Source organism: Corvus hawaiiensis, chromosome Z, assembly GCF_020740725.1.
Source record: "Corvus hawaiiensis isolate bCorHaw1 chromosome Z, bCorHaw1.pri.cur, whole genome shotgun sequence".
Taxonomy (NCBI): domain Eukaryota; kingdom Metazoa; phylum Chordata; class Aves; order Passeriformes; family Corvidae; genus Corvus; species Corvus hawaiiensis.
Genome location: NC_063255.1, coordinates 29,970,105 through 29,994,095, shown reverse-complemented (window position 1 = coordinate 29,994,095; position 23,991 = coordinate 29,970,105). Strand labels below are relative to the sequence as shown.

The window sequence follows — 23,991 nt, the reverse complement described above, 5'->3', positions numbered from 1 at the left end:
GTTCATACTTTCTCATTACTCTGTGTGTGTGAATAGACCTATCCACATAATCATGTTTATATTGCCCATTCTGGCATCACCAGATGCTTTCATCTTTTCAGTGAAATTCTGTGGAAGCTTGAGATACGCTTTCTTTAACAAATAATTTTTATCGTGTGGTTGTTATCTCACATGATTTTTGAAGATTTCTTTACAAATGGATAAGCTCCTCTTTCTCAATTATTACATTTTTTATTAGGCATTGAAATAATTTTTATATAAGGAACCCGGGTATACTGACTGTCTTGTTATCATGATCTATTTTGGGACAGAAAAAGGAAACATGAAGCAAATTTCAAAAAATGAGATTGAAAAACTTGTAAACCACGTATTTGTATGTCTGCTTGGAAAAAAAAAAAAAAGGCTGGTTTTTTTTTAATCATTCTTAAAACCATAAATCAGGAGGAACATTACAGAAAAGCTGGGTTTTGACATGCAAAGTGTGAGCCAGAAATCACACTTTTGCTTTAGGCAATGTAAGGAAAAATAACTCTAATTTCTGAAGAAAAACATTTAGAGGATTGTACTTTATCTCTGAGTTTCCAACTAGTATCCTGCCAGCCAGATCAACGGAGAGATTTTGCAAAACTATCAATAACATGACATGAAAGCAGTTTATGCAAGTAGGAGTGCATAATTTTTAAACAATGTTTATTAGTAAGCAGTAAGAGGAGCACAGGCAAATATCAATTTATCTCTGATATTAGTCAATACATGATAAGCTCAAGCTCTTTGTAGCATGGTGCTTTGATGCTGCACAGTTCTGGTTTTGGGACTGTTGCTACACAACTGTAATTAAAAATCAGAAAAGCAAACTTCCTTACAGTTAGGTAAAATGTACTGTATATACTTGTTCTAAAACATCACCAAGTGCATTAGAATTTCATAAATATCATGCTAACATGAAAATAAATAAATGTCTTTTATTATTACAGATTTTTGCACTGGTTTCTAGAAAGAGCAATTTATAGTGTTCATTTGCCCAGGTGTGCATTCATAAAGGTGATTTTCAACAAACCAAAGAATTCTGTCTTCTCCCTCATGAGTGAATATGCTTTCCCTTCATTAGGAAAAGAAAAAATTTCAAGTACTCTAAAATTTCATGCATAAGATATTGTCAGGACCAAGACGATCATCTTTGCAAACAGGTTTTCTGCAAGCCTCAAAACCTGAAGAAAACAAAACCTCTGCATTCAACCTTACAAGGTCATTAATGTTTAATACAAGTCAAAAAAAATAAAAGGCTGTGGAGACCTGATTTAAAAAAAAAATTTAGAATCAGCTAAAAAGAACTTTTTGGGTTTATCAAGCATGGTTCTACCAAACCATGCATTCTGGACAAATAAAAAATAGATAGCTGAGCTGTACTATGGTGGTGGTTGAGAGCTAGGGTATTTTTGTTTGTATATTACCCATTTTAATAAATTGATCAACAACATAAATATATTCATATTATCTATATTTTATACATAATTTTTATACATAAATTTTAATAAATCACAATAACATTGGGCTTCAAACATCAAACACATGTAAGCTGATTTAGGAATCTTGATTTTGGTAGTAGGGAGATCGTTTGTACTGTCATATCTCAGTCCAGTAATACATTTAAGCACAGCTTTGCTCTAAGCATGTGCCAAGCTGCCTGCAGTACTTGCCCATTTGTTTGGGTCTGTAGCTTTTACTGCTCTTTCCTTAAAACAATTTACAGTTGCTCATCACAAAGCATTGTGCTCTAATACTAACAAGAGGCTCTTCCAGGCTTTCTTAACCTCTTCCAGGCTTTCTTAACCTCTTCTTGGGTGCACACTGCCAACAAGACTAAAGTTTTCACTGAAGATGATTGGAGGAAAACTTGATAATCACTGTAGGTTTTAAAATACTCAGTAGTCACCAGGTTCTCAAGCAACAACACACCTACTGGTAAAAATCCTGTTAAAAGCTATTCAATAGAAATCCAGAAAATTAAATCTAAAGACATAAATTTATTGTCTAATTCCCAAGGCACTCACAACAAATTTTTAAAAACTGCTAGCTAAAACTGTAAGATGATGGGGTTTTGTCTTTTCTCCCTTTTTCTCTCTCCCTGGTCACAGGCAACGGATGGCCACAAGAGACATCCAGTGAGCTTGTCCCTGACTGTGTATCAGATGGCCTCAGCTGGAGGCCAGGTGAAGTGGTGGACATTCCTGGTCTCCAGCATGCTTAGCAGCCCAGATTGGAGATTGCTGTTCATAAGGGCAGGGAATGTGCCAGCTTTCACAGATCTGTACTTGCAGGAGGAGCACTAGACCTGTGAGGCAGCACCCTGCCATCCGGCTCCTGGCGGACACCCAGACACTGTGAGTAATCCTCTAGTGGAGAAGGCATTCCAGCTGAAAGGGAGCCATGTCTCATTCCTCAAGCCCCCAGCAAAAACCCAAAATGAGCAGCTGTTTCCATAGGAAGAATTAGGGGCTCACCAGGCACATGGGGCTCCCAAGATCTATTCTTTGAAGGATTTTGAGGAGCACCGGTATCACATATGCTTAGGTAGAATGGGAGAACTTCCTCTCATGTGAAGGAGCCAGGATTGTAGATCTCCTGGCCACTCTTGGCTTTTTGGACCCTCAGCTGATTTCCAGTCCCAAATGGATGTAAAAGGCATGTTCCCATTACTCCTTGGCACCAGGTTGACAGCACAGAAGTGTAGACAGCTATGCTAAGTCCAAGAAGGTGGGTAACCCAGCTTTCTAGTGCTCACCAGCAATGTCACCTTGGTGGTCCATGGTCCCCACATCACCCACAGGCAAGCCCAATACCCATAAGGTACATGGGTCAATGTGGCTGTGGGCTCCAAAGGTGAGCAAGCAGCTCAGCTGCGCCAGGACTCATCCTTACGCCTGCAAGCAAAACTCTTTTTCCACATATTCTTTATTCTGCTGCCAGTCCTCTGAATTACCATGTTCTTCCCTGCTTCCCCCCACATGTACGCTCATCTAGCTTGACTAATAATTTTTAAAAGATGAAAAAAGCACTAAGTTTTCTGCCCACAGATGTTTGGGGATATTCCTTCCTTTGCCCTCTTCATTGGGCAAGGCACACTGTGCAGCAGAAATAAAAATGTGACTTTCTGCATGATCTTTATGCTAATAACTTCATACTAAACAGCAGAAATAATTTCAAAATACCAGGAAAGCAATTAAAAGAAAAAAGGCAAACTTGACATGTAATAAATAATTTAACACCTCACCCTAACACAATCTGCAATGTCTTTCAGTCATGTTATGGATGTACGCTCACCAGTTTTTGTGGTGCTTTGCATAAATTTCATTAGTATGAACAAAGTAATATTAAAACACACACAGAGACACAATTTTCTGGCTTTTCAGTTCATTATGAAATAGTTTACCTCTGGGCAGATGACTAATATGCTATTAAACTTCTCTATCCCTGAGTTGTGTCATAGCCAAAAAAAGGGTGCAGTCACTCATAATCTTTATTAAATGAGCTGAATACACCCACTCAGGGAAAATGCTGTTGTATGACTTTAATGTGTCCTGCAGCAGCATTAACATGCTTTTAGGTCATTCAGCTCCATGTTGTGGAGCTACAATAATAAATCCATGGTGAAAACTGGGGTAAATTTCCCTGCCTGTGCTTAGTAGTTTGGGAGGCATTACCCAGAAGGTTTAAATTTCTACTTAACAGAAGGAAAACTTTGCCTTATGTTGTATTGTGAACCCTACAGTCTAGTACAAGTGAGAGTTGTACACTATCATAACAAGGCAGTTGATTCAATTTAGAAGTAAAAAAGAGGTCTGCACAGTTGTACCCCAACACTAACCAAATTTCCACAATCCCAGTTCAGATCCCCTCTCTACCAAGGACCCCTCATATAATTTTCCTTATTTGCCTGGATTGTTGGTTTCTTATATGGAAACCAGGATAGCTGAATTGCTTTTTTTGCTGCTTCCACTTGCAGTGGATTTTGTGGGCCTGATCTGCAAAGGCTGACACGGCCCCTCTCCAACGTAGTGGGGCTGTGCCTGGAACTGGGGTGTTTGATTGATACTGAGGTGTCGAGGTGCTGCAGCACTGCAGCTAATTCCCCTTTTGTTGATACTTAAGGGAGTGGTAAAACCCATGATGAGTTTTTGGTGTAGCAGGTCACTGCTGCAAACTATGGAGTTTATGTACCTGGGGATACAGTGAAGTCTGGCAAACCATTTGTGTGGGGCAATATAATTCTGAAGAAATTTTTTGTTTCATCTGTTTTGTTATAAAATTGTAATCTCCTTATGGATTAATCTTTAGCAGAATAGACATTAAACTTGAATTGTTTCTTATTGATTTGATTGTTAATTCTGTCTACAACTAGACATGAATTTCTATTTTTTTCTTTTTAAAATGAGGAGCAAAAGCACATAACCACTACAAATCATAAATAGAAAATCTAAATGGATTGTATTACATAAAAAAATGTCAGGAAACCTTTTTGAGTATAATTTAGCCAGAACCAGCCTATTTTCAAGGTGGAATAGAAGATACTTCACTTTACCAGCCATTAAATCTTCTCTGTAAATATTAGCTGGATTAAGCTAGTAATTTCAACAGGAAAAGAGTTTTATCTGGTAACTTGCAGTGAAGAAATGTCCTTGTCACTGTAACTTTTTTATCTATCCTTAGAGCTAGTCCTATTAAATACGCATGAATGATTCAAAGGCATTTAGAAGAACAACACAAATCTATTTGCCCATACAGGAAATCTGGGATATGTTCTGGTAGTACCTGACATTGATGACATTGAAAATGAATTCACCTTATAAACAAACCCCATTCAGTGTCTTGTTATGAACGGAGCATCATCTGGTTTGCTTGTGTTTAGGGATACATTTTTGCTTGGGTAAGGAAATTATTTTTAAGTTAATGAAGAGATATTCAGAAAGCTTTTTTCTAATGTTCGTAGGTTTTTGTTTTTTCCAAGTTTGCACTTACTGAAATGAACTTGGAATATTTTAGACATTTTATTTTGTAATTAAGAGGTTCCTTGTCCTCTCATTGGGGCATATTCTAGAGATAATGCTGGAAATTCTAGGAATTCGAATAAATCCTAGTTATTCTAGTAACTCAAATAATACAATGTGTCTAGTAAGCTCTAGTAATTCTAAGAAATACCTGTTGCAGCAGAAGAACAATATGGAAGCTAAATTTTAACTCTTTTCAAGAAAGAAAAATTCTCTTAATAACATCATTAGTAAGAACTCCTTCCTTCACCCCTATTTATTGGTACACTGGATTACGGTAGAAATACCTGAATTGATGAAACAAAGGAACATGAACACAAACAACATGAATAGAGGAACAACTATCAGGATGACAATGAATCGAGGGCCTCGTTAAAAATTGCTCTTCAAGATGCACATTTATCGTGAATGCCTTGGCTTTATGACTTTTATCCTTAGCCTTACACTGATATGTAATAAATGCTTAATTTTCTGTGTAGCAATGTTTCTCATCTCATTTCTTGGACATAAATTGCCTGAGGTTGATCTTTAAAGAACTTTTAAAGTGTCTAAATGCTTAATGGGGAAGATAAAGAAATATGACTGTGACTAAAATTCCCCTAAGATAAAGATTAGATTGCCAAAACTGCTCTACTAATGAAAGGCAAGACCTCTACATTTATCTCATTATGATTGTCACAACAGTAAAAGTTCATACTTTGTAACTATTTTAATTTATTCTTCTGTTTTTCTATAACTTGCAACTTCATTCAAAACAGATGCAATCAAAAAACAAAACAAAACAAAACAAAATAAAACAAAAAAACAAACCAAGAAAAAACCCAACCCCCACGCAAACACTATGTGGATCAAAACAAAGTAAATGTTTCAAACCCTTCTTTGTGAAAATCACTTGGTCTTAAGGGTTGTTAGCAAACATAAGTGATTAAAAATTAGGGTCCTATGAATAAATGTTATTTCATAATGCCAGGCTAAAGGCAAAGACAAGAGAGCAACCATACAATGGTACAGTTTGTATTAAAATAGCAAACCAGCAACTTGAGCACATCAGGAAAAAGATGAACAATTTAGATGTCAAGCTGACACATACTGGACTAGCTTCCTTACCTCTTAAAATTCATAAGTCTATACAGGTCTTATAGTATGATTCAGATCTCATAATTTAATGAAACAAACTTAATCAGAGGCATTCATTAAATAGCAATTCTGATAGAGAGATAATTAAGAATGACGAATAGAAGACCTACTTTCTTTTCCTCTATCATTCTGTGAAAAGTTCTACAAAGGTGTAATTTCCTAATTAAATCATGTGATCCAAATCAATGTTTCAGGCACGTAATTGCTTGGTATTGTGCTTTTCTTGAAGAAATAATGGAAATTTCCATGAGAATTAAGGATGTACCTTCTTTTTATTACTTTTTAAAACTATCTTCTCATTCAAAATGTTAATAATGTGTTTTTCTGTACTGTCTTAAAAAGAAATGGACTAAAAGTAGGAAAGACTCAGAATTTGGTGCTTGAAGTTGTGTATTTGCTGGAATCTTTCAGGAGTATCTGGTCTTTAGTTTAAGTACAGCAAAGTAGTTAACTGCACCCTCATTTCCATCCCTGTTCGTGGAAGAACAAAAACACATATTCTGCGTGAAGGCTGTATTTCTGCAATTTTGCAAAACTACTTTCATTTTGTTTTCCTCCCCTTCCCTCCTTGCTTTTATATGCAAAAACAATGTCTTAAAAATTAATGAAGACTCAGTTTAGATGTTTTTGCTGTTTCTTCCTGATGCAGATAATCTCTGCAACCATATCAAAAATGAAATATTATTTCATATTGCATGGTACTGTGAATGGAAGTAGCTACTCCCTTATCTTTGAGAAGCTCCATCATCAAAAGGTTAGATGATAACTTGATTCGTTAAGAAATACTGAATATATTTAACATCTTTTCATTTACAAGGACAGAATTTATCCTCCAAACTGCAAATAAGTCTGAGTGCAGTGCATAATTCTTAATATTAAGGAGAATTACAAACTGGAAATCATCCATTCTGGTAAAAAAACCCCATAATCCTATTTTTAGAACAGATTTTAAGAACTTTCCTTAAAATTACTAGTTTACTCAAGAAGAGTTTGTAGTTTACTCAAGAAGAGTTTGTAGTTTACTCAAGAACAGACCTAGATTATTTGCTCAAAGAGTATAAGCTTCCTGTGGTCAGTCCACCGTTCTTCTGTTTGTCTGTTTTGCTTTCGGTTTTTTTCATGTTTCTAGGATTATTGTCATTACAGAAATCTGATGGGTCTAATGTGACATGTCTTTATGACACCACTGGGATATTAATGAGAGGAGGGGAAAAACATCAACGGGACTCACATTTGAACTAAAGTCGACAATAACTTTGTAAAGTTATTACTAAAATTTTTTTCCATGCCCAAACACAAACTGTTTTTCTGGGTGCTGGTTCCTACCATCCTGTTTCCTAGTTGGCAAATGGAAAAGTTAAGAACAAGTGGCACAGAGCCTACAGTTTCTGCATTTTCCCAGAAAATTTCTCTTTGTTTTAATACCTTGTACTTGTGCTTGAATTTTCTGATTTGTGATTGACTACTTGTACATTCTATCATTTTCAGAAATTGCTTAAGTAGCCAGAGTTTGAGATCAGATTTTCTTCGAAATGTGACTAGCAGTTCAGTTGTATTTATTTAGCTTCTAGCTGATAGCAGTGAGTTAACCATTTCCCAGCAGTGAGACTTCAATTCTGTCTGAGGAGATTGGGTTCTGTGGATTTTCCAGCTTTCAGAAAAGTTTTTCAGAGACAATACTGCTATGGGCTGCAGATATTGAAGGATGACTGATCTTCAACCTTGCAGCAGTTTTGGTGCCATGCTGATTTTCACCTACTGCCCTATAACTCAGAGACAAAAAACACCTACCCATCACAACTTTGCTAGGTCAGAATTATTAATCCTCATCTGGAGAGCATTAAAATCAGCATTTTCTTACCTCTGATTTTGTTTTGTAGTGGGGCTGCTCTTCTCTGACTGCTCTAACATGTCTTGGTGGCATCGGTGACCACCTGAAGGTTGGGAGTAATGGAATAACAATGACTGGATATCTTCCATGCCGCTGGATTAAGTATGTTGTATTAGACTAGAAATCCATGAAACTTGTATATTTTCCAACAGCCATTCTGACTGCTTTACAGCTTCGCTTTCTGTTTATTAGATAGATGTAAAGGACACAGACAAAAACTCACTGACTTCATGTCTCAAAGTCCCCATTACTTTTACAAAAGAGGTGATATGAAGACATGAAAACATATTACCATCATGGAAAATCCCAAGAGCTTTGAGTCATGACAGAATGATAAATTACATGGCCTCTGCATAGGATAAACCGCTTTAGTACCTATTTGTAAAATTTTCTTATCTGAAAGTGTTTAAGCATGGTCCTATGCCCTGAAAAAAATTGTATCCCAACTATCTCTGAAATTTCTGGGGTTGGTATGAAGGTGGCAGGATTAACGATATCAAACCATCTCCTGTTTTGTATGAGCAGTGATAAAATCCTAAGTACTACTGGAGCACAACCTTTATTAGTCATGACCTGACTAGACTTGTTCTTCTATTGTAGCTCAAGATTAAAGCATTTGTTGCAACATTTTTTTCTAATCCTCTCTCTGGCTGACTCATAACAGCTGTTAAATAACTTGATATTTAGTTTAAGATGAACTGAACCTATAAATTTAAAAGTGATATTATAACCAACCCCTTCATGCATAGCAAACTGCTTCTCTCATCATTTGAATGCTTTATGCTGACCTCACTGCATCTGATTGAACTGATATAATACTGTAGTTGACAGAAGATGATAACAATGGTGATTATATATTTCTCATGCACTATGGAAGAGGATAGACGCCACACAGGAGTGAGAGGCACCCTGTGGTGGGAGATGGAAAAGCTGACATAATGTTTTTGAAATGTCCAAAAGATTGTTTGGAGTTTGTTGCTGAGTGTTTCAATGGCAGCACATGAAAAAAGTACACATGCTTTGTTTTTGCTTCCCACTTTGCCAGTTATCTGGTAGCCTTTCTTTCCTCCCACAGGGCTATACATGAAGTCATAGCCTTGTTATGAATGTGATGGTACATTCACCATTTTTTTAATGCCTCTTAGAGGTTCTGATTTATCAGGAACTTCTTAATAGTAATACTACCTGGTGCTCCTGCAGCAGCTCATTCTTTCTTGAACATAGTGCCTTGGAAATGTTGACTTTTTCTGATGGGAGAAGCTGACACCTAGAGAAATCAAATTACTTGCATAACGCAGATTCAGTCTTTTTATTCACAGCTCCCTCCCAATTTACATCACAAGGAGTCCTCATGCCTTTTTATTCCACAATGAAGAGACCACATGCATATAAAGTCTTTTATTAAAATAAATCTATGTAAAAACTCAACCAGATGAAAAAAAGCTTTTCTTTTCTCTTGTTGACAAAAGTAACTTGCTTCCTTTTCACATATTCTCTTGGCTCAATTTGCACTGGTCCTAAGGTCTCCTTTAATCTTTGCAGTTATTTTAAAAGACATCATCTATTGTTGGAATTAAATCTAGGGAGTGAGAGCGTTTTCCTTCTATGTGCACAGTTTCATGAAGACTGAAGTACAATGACAATTTTAAAGATCACAGACACATTCCTGAAACTTTTTAAAAAGACACTCAGCTTTAAGCCTGTGTAAAGTGCCTTAGGATTTGAAGGTTAATTGTCGGAACCCAGAGTGATTTGAGTAATGTGCTGTATCAGTGAGGACCTGAATTCATAAGATAATAACTCATACCCAGAAGTGAACATGGGCAGTTTTCTTCTTCCCACAGTAAATATGAGACCACCAGTTTTTATGGGCACCAGTGGGTTCAGGACATGTAATTTCCTTCTGTTTTGAGCTATATTTGTATTGCTAGGAAGTCTAAGAGTTATGCTGTCCCCTGTGCAAACACGGAATGAAATAACAGCTTTTTTAAGAACTGATAAAGCACAATAAGGCAGTGACACAGAGAAATCTGTTATGGTACTAGTGTGAGCCAGCTGATAGTAAATCCCACTAATGTGATTTGTTGATCTCGTCTGAGCGTAAGGGGCAATGAGAGAGAAATTGCCCATTGAACATCACAAGATGTTCACCTGAAAATGAAATGGAGGAAACTCTGACACTGTGAACTACTCTGCAGTATCAATCACCATATCAGTAAGAGAAAAGTAGAGACTGGAATGTGAAGAACCTTGACAGTGACAAGAAGTCACCTATATTTGGTGAGAAATAAAGGAAAGTAGGGAAAGTCTGCCTAAACAAAGGGATGGCTCAAAACCTCCTAAAGACATGTGAGAGAGACCAGACAAGACTTTCTTTTTGAGAATGAAATTGGCCTAGAATAGTCTGTGGTTGCCTTGTCCCTCTCAGGTAGCTTTGTCTTTGTGTAACTTTGAGGGTTAAACAGGAATATCTCATATAACCTTTAAAAAAAAATTTACAGACCTCTATCAGCTCAAGTGGTTCTAATCAGACATAGTAATTTTTTTACTCATTTGAGGATGTATGAAGGGACCCAATACAAGAATCCAGTGGTGACAAGTGTAAGGTGCTCAGTGATATTTTAACCAGGGAAAAATTAACCTGAATGTAACTGGAAGCAAAACCATATAACAAAATACATGGTCAAAATGGTAGTGGAGATGGAGAATTACATTCTGTCCTGTCCACAGGAAGCCATGCCTGCACAGCAGTGGATAGCCCCACAGGGACACTGCAGCTCTCTGACCTCTCCTTCCACAGCCTCATTAATTTTAGCTATGCAGGCACTGCTTCTGCATACATAGCCTGGTTTCTGGCAGAAAACTGAGCTGAAACTGTACTGTTTCAACTCTAACAACGATGTTCGCTCCTCTCTTTTCCCATTCCTTAATAATCCTTTGCCAAATCTGAGTCAATGAAGCAAAGTTCAGAGATGTGTTTCACACAGGCAGAGGAAGGAGGCTGACAGTGAGGCTGCAAGGAGGGGATCACAGGCACCAGCCCTCACTTGCAGTTCTGAATGTAATGCTCAAGAGACCTCCTGGCCATGCACTGTCCTCTGCCCAAGCTGGGGTTTCCCCTCCTGGAAGAAGATGTGATGTGACAGGAGGGGGCAAAAGGGATGTAGCACATTGCACCACATAGAACTGGCCTTTATTAGCTGTGCTCCTCACAAGGCAACTGCTCCACAGCTGCAGTTTTACAGCAACAGGGTGAGGATCTCCAGGGGGCTTGAGGTCTGCTTCAGGGCTATGAACAGTGCAGTGTCCATCTGTGGGGTCTTCAGTTAGCTGTCAGGAGAAATAAATAGCTATGTAGAAGGTATCCAAGGGCTTCTGGAAGAGGAGGAACAGTTCTCTTACAGACTTAATTCTTCTCATCTTTCACCCTTTCCCTTTGCACAGTTCTGCCAAGTGTTCCCTCTTAAAGAGCTACATGTCTTTGTCTCACATTTAATTCCTGTCACCAGCTTCACTTTCTCTGCAATCATCACACTGTTGAAATCACACTCTTGGAGGCACCTAGTGAAATGTACAAATGTACAGAAAGTTGTTGCAGTCAGACACATTAGGTTGGCTTACAAACACATGCTTGGAAAGTGGAAATTTTCAGCCCATTAGTGCCTCCCATTTCTGCTGTATGTAGGAGCTGTGCTCATATAACAGTCACTTGTGGCTTTGGAAGATAGAATGTTGTTAGATTTATTGGCACCAGAAACACAGGAGGGACTGGCTTAGAAGTCTGATCTCCATGATGATCACCACTCCTTTGGTTCAGAAAGTGGTAATTGCCTCTGCCTCCTGCTCTCCCCTCTACCCTCCAGGTGGAGAATTCAGCTTTTTAGTCTCAGACAAAAAGCCATGGGAAAACAAATACAACTTTTTTTAATTTAACCATAATTATTGATCAAATTCTCACACATTGTAAAGGTCAGTACTACATCCAACGTCCCTCCTCAAAGCCATGCCCCCTTCACACTCATTAAACTGCATCTTGTACCTGTTTTTCAATAGACACATATTGATGTACAGCTGGTGATGAGAATGTCAGGTAAAAAAAGAGAGGCAGAAGAAATGTGAGCCCATGCAGGAGCTTGTGGTGAAGGTAAGGTGTAGTAGTTCTTCAAAACAGAAAATCTAATACTTCTTTTTCTTCTTCAAGAAGGACTTTCTCCCAAGAGACCTAGTAAACACTGGTAGGCAAAAACGCCTGGAAGGAGTAAGTCACTGGCTGGAGAACTCAGAGGATATCAGTAGAGCTTTTAGTAGACAGTAAAATACAGCACAAGCTGCACACCTGTAGCATGAACAGCTTCCCGCCGTCTCTCTCTGATAAGATAATGTCAAGAAGGTCCAGTACTAGAGAACAAGAAAAGGGAAGCAATACACTTCAATTCCTGGCTCATGCCCTAGGCTATGCCATGGCTGAGACATAGATTACTAGGGAATGGGTGGTTTACAGGAAAAAATACCTGTAGATGTGACATGTATGATATTGCAAATCAACTGATTGGGACGTGATTTTTGAACCCATGCACACAAAGATAATTCCCCGGTTATAGATGATTGTTTTGGTCTGTATGCATTGATACAAAAGCATACACTGATGTATACTTATATGTGGCCATCAGGTACTCTTATGAGGGCCATGGGGCAAACTTCCCAAACAAGCTAAGGTGTATATTTTGGGCTCTGCTGCTGTTACCCACTCTACCTGTAGTCATCATGCTATTAATTTGCTCCAAAACAGCCCAAATGCTTTCTCTGAAACAGAAACACAGGTATCTCCAGGGTTAGCAGGATAGAGAATTTCAGTTTATTCCACTAACTAAATCTAATCCAGGTGATAATCACAACTACTGATGCTTTTAAGTTACAATATACAATTGTGTTCAATGGCTGCAAAACTAAAGATCACAAAAATTCAGACATAAATTGAACAAAACACTTGCCAAATGTGAAGTCATATATTGCATTTTATGTGATGCATGTTTTGTGACGAGTAGACTGTCTAATAGTTGGAACACTGAAGAGAGAAACTCAGTATCAACAATTCAGTGTTCTTTGACAAAAATGGAGATACTACTTAACTGTTAATAGGACATCTTATATATCCAGGAGAACTGCAGATGAACACTTGCTAGGTCAAGGGTTTTATATGTTTGTCACGAGATGAACTTGTCACAAGCACTCAAAACTGTCAGGAAATTTTGTTCCCCTCTTTTCATCATCAAAGAGGAGAGAGCATCCCCAAACTTTAACTTGTCTCTTGTTTATGAAAGGCAGAGAATGTGGGGTTTCTCATACTTTCAGAACCTTTCTACTCCATTAGCATGATGAAACCAAAATTCTATGCCCAGGGTCAGAGATTTGGTTGTGGAACAACTCAAACATTGGCCTTACCCCATAAAACATTCTGTGGTTAGCTTTCCTCGTCCCTTCCCTCTGATCTGTGTCAGTACTAGAATAGAAATTTCATCCACATGTCCTTGGGGTTTAGTGTCTCTCAGACAAGAGGAAACTCATCAAAGACCACTTTGTTCCTAGACTAAGAACTGTACATTTGCATTAAAAAGTCTCAGTTTGCTACTCAGTGAGCTGTGCTACAAGGCCAATGTTTTAGCGCCCAAATTGCTATGCCAGAAAATAGCTGGGCTAAAAGTCATTTAGTCAAACTGCTGGGACTGTTGAAGCTTCTACCTGGCAAGGAGAAAATTTTCCATGTTATTGCAATATCTTTGTGCATCAAGAGTCTTTCTTTATAGATTAGAGAAAATAACACACTAGTCCAGAGAAGAAGCATTTGAATATTGCATTCATGCTGGTATTTGCAACTCCTCCATCAAAACAGGTTTTCTATAGTCACTTAAAATTACATGCTACATTTAACATGCCATAAAACAGAACAGTAGTACCATTACCGGTAATCACAGCATATCTTCTATTAGCTTCTAATTTTGGGGGGTTTTTGTTTGGGTTTGTTTTGTTTTGTTCTGTTTTGTTTTGTTTGATAGGTTTGATTGGTTTACATCTCCTTTTTTAGATGCACCTGGGGCATTTTAGAAAGGCACAACTTGCTACAAACTGTTTGCCCATTCTAGCATGTTGAATGTCACTGTGTGTGCTGACACTGTATTAGAGGCATAATTGACAGGTGCCTCTAGGGGTGGGTAGAGGAGGCACAGGCACAAACTTTACAGAGCTCATCCTGGAACTTAATTATGTTGTAGAGGTAGCAAGATAGGCTCTGGTGGTCGGGAGGCATGAGCATGCAGAGGTATTGCCCAGAAAAGAAAAAAGGGTTGTAACTATACCAGGTCTATATAATGATGTTTAGTAGCATGTGCAGTGTGATAGTTTATGCAACTGTAATATATAAATATAATGCAAGCATGACAACAGTTTTTACTGTTATGGTGTAGCACTGTTCAATCCTAAGATAACTCAGAGATAACTTTGATGATGGCAGTGAATACCTACAACAGCCTTAGCAGCAGGCAGTCATGGAGGAGTTAGCAGTACCCCACTATGGTTATGATTGCTGCAGCCAAATGCCTGGATTTTTCTGACACTAAAAGGTCTCCAAGATCCTGCTTTTGTTCCTGAGCATCCCTGTTGATGGCTTAAGGCCTCAGGATGTTGCATATGGTCATGGTAATCTGTAAAAGAGCACAGCCACCATGGCAGCTGATTCTCACGACCTGGTGGCAACAGTGCTGGCCCTCTTCAGCTGACCCCACCCTTGTCATCCTTGGGTTTTCCATTTACCTGCTTAGACAGCATGACCTATGGCTCTCTGGCCTTCATTCACTCCATTTTCTGGACAGATTCATCATTACTGAGTCACTTGCTGAGCTGATCCAAAAGTGACAAATCACAGCATCTTGCTATTACCATGTCTTCATCCTGCAGTTCTTCCCCAGGGAAAACCATTCCCTGAAACCCCTCAGAGGTCAGAGGTGATCTCTGCTTTCATCATTCCCCTATGCATCCTAACCATGCCATTTTTGCACTTTTTGTCCTAAGTTCTACAAATCATGTTAAATGAGCAAGAGAATAAATCTCTTCATGACAATATCAGCCATTTAATTGTGGTCCTAAAAATATATTGATGACAGTAGAAGAGAAAAAAAATTTACTCTGATAAGGACAGTAAAACAAAATAGCACAGCTTTGGATAAATAAAGGATGTAACTTAAGCAAACAGAAGACACGCAAAATGCAAGCAGGATGCCAGCTCAGCTTGCAAGGCTGACAAAGCAGAAGTTATGCAAAGCAACAATATTGCACTTACTCAAAATGGGGGTTGAGGAACAGCCACCTAAAAAGGACACAGGACATTGAAGACAAACACCAAAGAAACACATAAGGACTACCAATAAGGAGTGTGACTATGTAAAATAAAGTAATACACATACATTAAGTAAGCAGGGATAGCCAATGAATGTGTCATCAGCGTATGACAAAAACTCAAGTTTTGAGCATTTACCCAATGCTCAGGGCACTCAATTAGAGGGAGGATTCTCCCAGTGACCAGCGCACTGCAATAAAGAATGCTGCTTTCTAATACTCAAAACTGTGTTAGAGAGTTTTTATCTGGCCAATTTCTGTATCAATATTAAGGCTTTATGGTTAGTCTGGGATAATGGTACATTAGTATATCAGTCTTTCACCACAGATAATTCTGAACATGTTGGTTATGTTAATATAAGTGAAGTTACATTAAGGTTTTATTGTGGGTCAGTGGTACTCTCTCCCCTGCTGTGAACAGAGACCCCTACAGACACTGAGTTTGCTCTTCCATATTTATATAAAGATTTTTTCTTTCTTCGATTCTCCCTGACATCATTTGCAATTTATAAAGTATGTATCTCCTTATGAGCTATGTGACATAGCATGGACTGTTTAAAGTGGGCGAAGTTTATTTTTTTGACTAAGTATTTACAGTAAATCTGATCCTACCTAAATGGTTGCTGAGCTGGGGCTGAGCAGGGCAAAACGCCTACAAAAGAGTGCATAACTCAACAGCTTGGTTTTGCTAGGAGAGGAGATGGCTATTATCGAAGGTTCTGAGAAGGAGGACTCAGGTTGCAGGACCCCATCCTCGGGACACACCTCGAGTTCACTGGTGCTTTTCCTCTCACCCAACCTGAACCCAGTGAGGCCAAGAGCACTTCAAGCCTGATTTCACCTACTTTTAGCTGGTGTTTTGTATGCACTTACTGATATCTTCTAACAAAAACCCACACTTACTTGAATGGAAAATATCTTCCAGAGCATCTTATTAGGAGACAATACTTGAGCAACTGTTTCCCTGTATATGATCTTTCAGTATTCACATGTTCTTTTTCTTGTTGTTCCAAGACTGGAAATGAGTATCATCCCAAGCTGTAATTAGTAACGATCCCTCTGTGAAGCTAAGTACAATTTTTAGAAAAGCAGATGCATATTTACTGCCTACTAAAATATATTACATATATTGTATCTAATACATTATATTGTATCATACAATATATGTATGACACAATATATTGTATATACTTAATACAATATATTGTATCTTTTTGCAGGTGTGTTTGTGTAAAGACATTCAGAGTTAATTTTTTCTTGCTAGTATTTCTTACGAAAATGTAAAATAAAGAACAGTAAATTTTCCCAAAACCTTTTTTTCCATCCCATTTCTGAAGAAACTGGTCCAGGCAGAACCTGTAATTTAGCTGTTGCATGGTTCCCATCACCTCTGAGTCACATTTCCAGGGGGCAGTACAGCTTGCATGATTGACTCCCTCTATTGCCTAGAAGTTTTTTAAGTAATGTTATGTCTCCTATCCCTTATCACAAAAACTCTTTTTTCCTGGGAAGCTGACGCCAAAAAAAATTGGTCCAAAAGAATCATCAAATTAAACATAAAATTGGTGAAAAAGGTAAAGTACCTTAACGTACATGAGAGTAGAAAGTTAAGCCTATCCTGAAATATATTCTCGATTAGATTTTGAACTGCACATATGCTTCAAACATTTGTTAGTTTAATAAGGTGCATTTGATGGAAGTAGACACTTTTTCAGCATGAGGAATTTGAACTTTTTTTCCTCTTTTCAGTTACAAAGCATTGTAGCATTACTATTTATTTACACTTGTGTAGAATTGTCTCCCTACAATAATAATTTCTTCTTTGGAACATTGCATTTGCATAGTGTTAAGTACATTCATTAATGTATGTATGTGCTCACATTTCACAGAAGACATTAGCAGATCATTAATCATTTGCCTACACACTAATTTGGTGATTGAATTTATGACAGCCTTACCAGAATGAGCTGTCACACAGCCTTAGTCACTTCTTTTGCATTACATTGGTGACAGAGGAAGCAGAACTTCTGAGAACTATCCAGAGCTCTATTAGAGGTGGCGGCATGTCTACATGTCTTTTAAATATCTCCAGGGATGGTGACTCAACCACTTTCTCTGTTCTGGCCTGTTCAAACACCTGACCACCCTTTCAGTAGAGAGATTTTTCCTTCCTCTCATCCTGTCACTTGTTACTTGGGAGAACAGACTGACCCCCCCTCTCCCTACCACCTCCTTTCATGTAGTTGTACAGAGAGAGAGAAACTGTCCCATGAGCCTCTTTTTCTCCAGGCTAAACAACTCCAGCTCTCTCAGCTGTTCCTTATAATACTTGTACTCTAGAACCTTTAATGTGCTGGGTCTTAAATCTGAATTTGTTGAGAGTTTTTTAGAAAGATTTTTTATCCAGCACTTTATCATTTAGTACACTCAATAACCTCTAACTTGTCAATAAACTGGATAAAATCAGCATTATACCACTACTGATCCTCTTTTACCAATTTGTAAATAGGTCTCCACCAATATTTTCAACCCTTAATCACTGAAGCCTTGCTAACAAATCTTGGTAGTAACAACCATAGAGCTGTGTCATGTAGGACTTCCAGATCCTCCACATTTTCTTGAGCTTTATGCATTAATATGGAGGTAGCTTGTATTAATTGCACATTTTGCTTCCAGTAGTTTTACCATTCAATTATGATTATATTCTCCCTTCACAGATCTCAAGCTCCATCAATGCACTGACATATTTTCTGCCTGGAAAAGCCATTCCAGATTTGGACACAAAAGTGATCAGAGTATCAACTGGTAATTACGAGGTGAATGTTTTAAGTAAATTTATTGGGTTTGCATGGCCTGGTTTTGGTAGTGGGGTGGCTACACAGTTGGCTTCTATGAGAAGCTGCTGGAAGCTTCTTCCATGTGCCAATCCCGGGTGGCTCCAAAAATCGACGTGCTGCTGGCCAAGGCTGGGCCAATTAGAAATTATGGTAATGCCTCTGTGATAACAGATTTGAGAAGAATTCGAAACTAAAAGGGGTTGTAAAGTTGTAATTGTGACTAGAGAAGAGTGGAGTGAGAACATGTGAGGAGAAAACTCTGCAGACACCAAGGTCAGTGGAGAAGAAGATGTAGGAGGTGCTTTGGGCACTGGAGCTGAGATTCTTCTGCAGGCTGTGGTGCAGACCATGCTGAGGCAGCTCTGGCCCTGCAGCCCACGGGGATCCATGGGGATGCAGAGATCCACTTGCAGCCAGTGGGGGAGGTGCTCACACCAGAGCAGGTGGATGCCTGCAGGATGCTGTGACCCCGTGGGAGATCTGTGGAGAGACAGGCCCTGCTCCCAGGCTGGAGCAGCCTGTCCTTGACAGACTGCACCCCCTGGAAGAGTGACCCATGCTGCAGCAGTTTGAGGGGGACTGGTGCCCATGGGATGGACTCACATTTCAGCAGGTCGCAGGGAACTGTTGTTCGTGAGATGGAGCCACGTTGGAGAAGTTCATGGAGAACTGTCTCCTATGGTAGGGACCCCATGGTGCAGTAAGGGAACGACTCCTCTCCCTGAGCAGTGGGAGAAGCCTCCTCAGGTGATGAGCTGACCAAATACAAAATATTTGAGTCAATTTCCTTTTATGGAACAGTTTACCTTAAAAAAAGCTTTCCTTAAATAGTTTTCTTTAGGAATTGCTTTTCTCCTCATGCACAAAGTAACATTACACACATTTATGAATAGTAGTAATTTCTTACATTTTACAACCTTTTATCAGGAAATACTAATTAATCAACCAAATAGCAACTACTCATTCTGTTTTACATTATATTATGATGTTGCGACGCAGCTGACAGCTAATTGGAGAGATAGACAAAATATTTAAATGTGATATCAAATACACTTCTTCAGCCTAGCCAGAAAAGTTGCTCTGCAGTAACAAGAAGTATTTCCCAGGATGAAAGAAGTCAGTCAAATGATTGCCAGGTAAATTTGCTGAAAATTTGTCGGGCAGTGAGTAGTTTATTTGGAATCAGTATGATCAAAAATCTACACAATATTACAGCAGAATCATGACGTCGCATGAAACAATACAAACTAAAATTTATTCCAGTGCATAATTTCTTGGAAAAAGCTTGTTGCACAAATGTATTTGCCACAGTATGGGAAATAGAGTAAGGCATAGTGACATCAAATTGTTATCAGAAAATCTGGGTTTTTTTCTGATTTTCTGGGGCATTTACTCTATTGTTGTTATTGTTGTTATTGTTGTTTTCCAGAAACCTCAAAATAAATGCAGAAGAATTCATGAGACAAATTGGAAAGACAGAATGAAATGAGCAAAACAGAAGCCTAAAAAAAAAGGAAAATGAAAAGGATGGTTTAACGCTGACATTATTTAATGGTCATCATAGTGGTGATGCTAGGTTGATGGTTGAACTTGCTGATCTCAGAGGTCTTTTCCAACCTTAATGATTATATGACTCTATAAAGATAGGAATACATGATCTGAGCTTTACAATGAAAGTGAAGAAAAAAAGTACAAAAAGTAATAAAATGTGCTAATAGAAAATAAAAAAGTAATGTGGTAAATCTGTACTTCTACTGCCCAAGGATACATTTTTCTCCTTAGACTGTGGTTTAAATCAATAAGAAAAAAATTGCCAGACTTTACATTTTATTTCATGTTGTCCAGTCTTTACATCCTGCAGAGATGAAAAATATTATCACTGTTCAGAGAGGGTACAAGTTGCTCCTTTGGCCAGAGTGTAACTAACTAAAAAAAAAGTAGACATCTGAGCAGCAGAAACACTGAAGACTGGTTTTCCATACATTTCAGAAGGATTTTTTTATTTAACAATAAAACAAGAGTGATTTAGCCTTCTCCTTTGGAAGAAGATGTCAGAAAGAATTGTTTATTAACTGGCTCTCCCTATTCTACCCAGCCACATGTTTTCACAAGTCTCAAAGGAACCAGTATCTTTGAGACTTCTCTCCCTCTTGGATTGGAATGACATTGGGCACTAATGTAAAAAGTCAGTAAGAGGAGGTGAGAAAGAAGGGTGCAGATAAACAGAGAGGCATAATGGTCAAATATGTCCAATTCTCCCCAGGAAAATCCTCTAAAATAACTATGTGGAGCAATACTTAATATTTTCCTAACCCCATATGTCTCCTTGTTCTACTTTGTAGAGACATGTAAAGACCAAAAGCTATTGAATGGTACATTTGTCTGTAAGGATCACAAGCCTCTTTCTTTTCTCTCTCTGTACTAAGTGCAAAGATCCTTTCACATGGAACCAGCACATGCTCTGTTTCCATAGGTCTTGTCATCTTCTGCTGCAGTCCAGGACATCAGAGCACATGCAATGCAGAGCATGAACTCATACCAAGAATACTTTGCTTTCTTTTCAATTTCTTACTGACTTAGAGAGATAACTAAACAGAAATTTCCCCTAACAAGAATATCAGCTGAAAAAGAAATTAGATAATTAGGTCAAAGCAGCTCAGCATGTTAGCTGTGTATTCTGGTTTGCTTCCTGTTTTTCTTCCCTTCCGCAGCCAGTATCTTTCTCTTATATAACAAGCTATTATTATTAGGCTAACTTCACTCAAAAGTCTATGACTCAGCTATTAATAATACTAAAGATAAAGGAGTACTTACTGCTGGCTTTCAGAAGAATTTTAAGTTATTCTGTTCTCACTGAGTCAGGAGTTCTCTGCCAAGAGCTTTTGAAATCCTCCACTTCTGCCATTTGAACTTGTGCCTTTTTCACAATAGTAAGTGGCACATTCAGACCCTCAGTATGTACACCTACACACCATGTCCTGACTGCTCACGCATCAATTTACATTTACTTTGTTATTCTGCCAACCTTTCTTAATTCTACCAGTCATCCTTCCTTTCTGCAATTCAAATGAGTCATGGAATCCTTCAATCTGTTATAGCGTAAGAACTTTTCCTACATTCTTGTTGAAAATGGTTTCCTGAGAGCCTCACTACAGGCAGTGACTTTAAATACTTTCTAAATAAGGTCTTGAGAATTATTTCTGTAGCGGTATCTCCATTTAGCAGCTGAAGTACCCTAGCTCCATAATGCATCCTCCAACAATGTTTTTGAGTTTTAGCTACTACCGTAATTGATAAAATGTGGCATATCCTGTTTTAGGACTGGGAGAAATGATCTTTAACCACGTGGTCCCTTAGACTGTAAAGCTCTGTATTTGGTTTGGCAGAGGTGGAGTATATTTTCCCACAGCAGCCCTCACAGTGTTGTGCTTTGCAGTAGTGGCTGGAAAGGTGTTGACAACACAGCAGTGCCTTGGCTGCTGCTGAGCAGTGCTGGCACAGCACCAGCCTCTCTTTTCACCAGTAGGCTGGGATGGGCAAGATCTTGGGAGGGGACAGATCCAGGACAGCTGACCCAAACTAGCCAAAACAATATTTCATATCATATTAGGTCGGGTCAGCAATATAAGCTAAGGGAAAGGAGGAGGAAAGCAGGGCGGTGTAAGAGACGGTCCGAAGATCCCTCATCTGCCTCACGATCATCGCCAAGGACAGAGACTGAACACAGCAGTCCTGGCCTGGCTGAGGTGGGATGTCTGCCAAGTGTTGCCTGCAGGTGTGCCCACTGGGAACTGGTACGCATTCCTGAGGAAATTAGTGCAGGTCGCAATGGACTGCGCCATTCTTGCTGCCCAGGCGGGAAGGACTGCGCTGAAGCGGAAAGGAATGACCTGTCCTGTACACCTCTCCTGTACGTCTGCCCTGTACCTGCTTCCCAAAGCAACAGGCCCCATAACAATGGCTGTAGATTTCCCAACCTCTTGGCCAGTTGCCCCTCGCTTCTGAAAAGGACTATAAAGGGACTTTATAACTTGAAATAACTGAGCCTGAGATCTCCCCACAGAAAGAAGACGAATCTATTGGTGGAAGACCACGAGGACTTCGTCTCATCTGTTGGTAGCTATTGCCCCCTCTTTTTCCTTCCTCTCTACTTTGTTTTTCTTTCTCTCTCTCTCTCTTTCTGTCTTCTATTGCATTACTGTGTTGTGGGCACTTAATAAAGGTGCACTGTTCTGATTAAAACTGAAATCTCTTGTGTCCTTTTACACCCTGAGATCGATAAACGAACCATCACGACCCCCGCTTGCATATGCGGATCGTAACAGGGGGTGCTGGGGGGGGGAGGGGTAGGTGGGTGGGACAGGACATTTGTTATTACGATGTTTGTCTTCCATAGCAATCGCACATACAGAAACTTTACTTCCCAGGAAGTGGCTGGACATCACCTGCTGATGGGAAGTAGAGAATAAATCCATTGTTTTCCTCTGCTTCCACATGCAGCCTTTGTTTTTGCTTTATTAAACTGCCTTATTCTTGACCCATGTGTTTTTTCCATCTTATTTTCTCCCCTCCCCCAGTCCTCCTGAGGAAGGAAGTAAAAGTGGCTTGGCAAGCACCTGGCATCCACCTGGGTTCAACCCACCACAAACTCTTAATTTTGCACAAATTCTAACCACAGGCCTTCTGTGAGCATACCTAAAGGGGGCTGCAATATGTTTCTGCATTGTTTTCTTCTAGACCTCTGCTTTTCCTCATGACAGGACTATTAACACACAAATCTTCTTTATGGCTGCAGCATTGTACACAGGTAACAGCTTTTCAGTTTGCTAAAGCTTGTTAAACTCAAATGGTCATTCATTACAGTAGCAAAACACACCAGTCACCACAGGATAACCCTGTCCCTTTCTTCATCTAAAGATTTGTATTAATTGCTTAGAAAAAGAAAATTATCTTGTTAAATAAATATACTCCTATTACATGAGAAAACAGGAAAAAAGTTTTTAGTAGCACGGTGGTGATTTCACAGGGCTCAGAAATCTGTTAAGCAATTCATCCACATGGGGATTTTTAGGCTCCTATTTCATTCAAGCAGATTAACTCTAGAGATAGTCACAGTCTTCTGCTGCTTCCCTTCTGCTTTCCACAGTCGTTTGAGAATTCTCCGAAGTAATTGAAATTTAAATCTGTCTTATGCTTTGTCCCAAGCAAAGTTGGGGAAGGCTTGGCAAAGCCCTCTTCTTGAGAACGGAGGGGTGCAGATGGTTGAGCTGATAGGGGTGTGGGGGGACAATGAGTGCACAGCAGCATCAGGATGAATTCTTAACTCAAAATTAGTTCAAAACTAGGATTTGGACAACTACAGCTTGTCATTGCTTAAGGAAGCTCCCTGTCTGTAACTTAGTCTGGCTCAGTGGAAGAAGCATAGGATTGGAAGAGGTGAGACATGGGATTCTGTTTCTGCATTTTCATTGCTCAAGTATCTTCAATTGCTTCTGTCTCTCCTCTCTGCCCATTTGGCTCTCCATAAACAGTAAGCTCTTTGAAGCAGAGACCATATCAACACATGCTGCGCAGTTACAAGTCACTGTCTTAACACTTTTGCTCATCTACACTAAAGATTTTACCTTTCAAAGATACATTGGTGGCTACAGCACGGCACACTTTCAGAAGTGAAACTCCCTGCACGTTAATA

The 23,991-nt window shown here is 39.0% G+C and overlaps 1 long non-coding RNA gene across 1 annotated transcript in view; it reads left to right on the top strand.

Annotated features, from left to right (window-relative positions):
• Positions 1-21,988, top strand: part of LOC125320547 — a 32,935-nt gene extending 10,947 nt beyond the window's left edge. Inside the window, exons 2-4 of the long non-coding RNA XR_007201173.1 lie at positions 2,136-2,381; positions 18,180-18,278; positions 19,729-21,988. This is a non-coding gene — a long non-coding RNA (uncharacterized LOC125320547). The remainder of the gene's footprint in view (positions 1-2,135; positions 2,382-18,179; positions 18,279-19,728) is intronic.
• Positions 21,989-23,991: the final 2,003 nt, after the last annotated feature.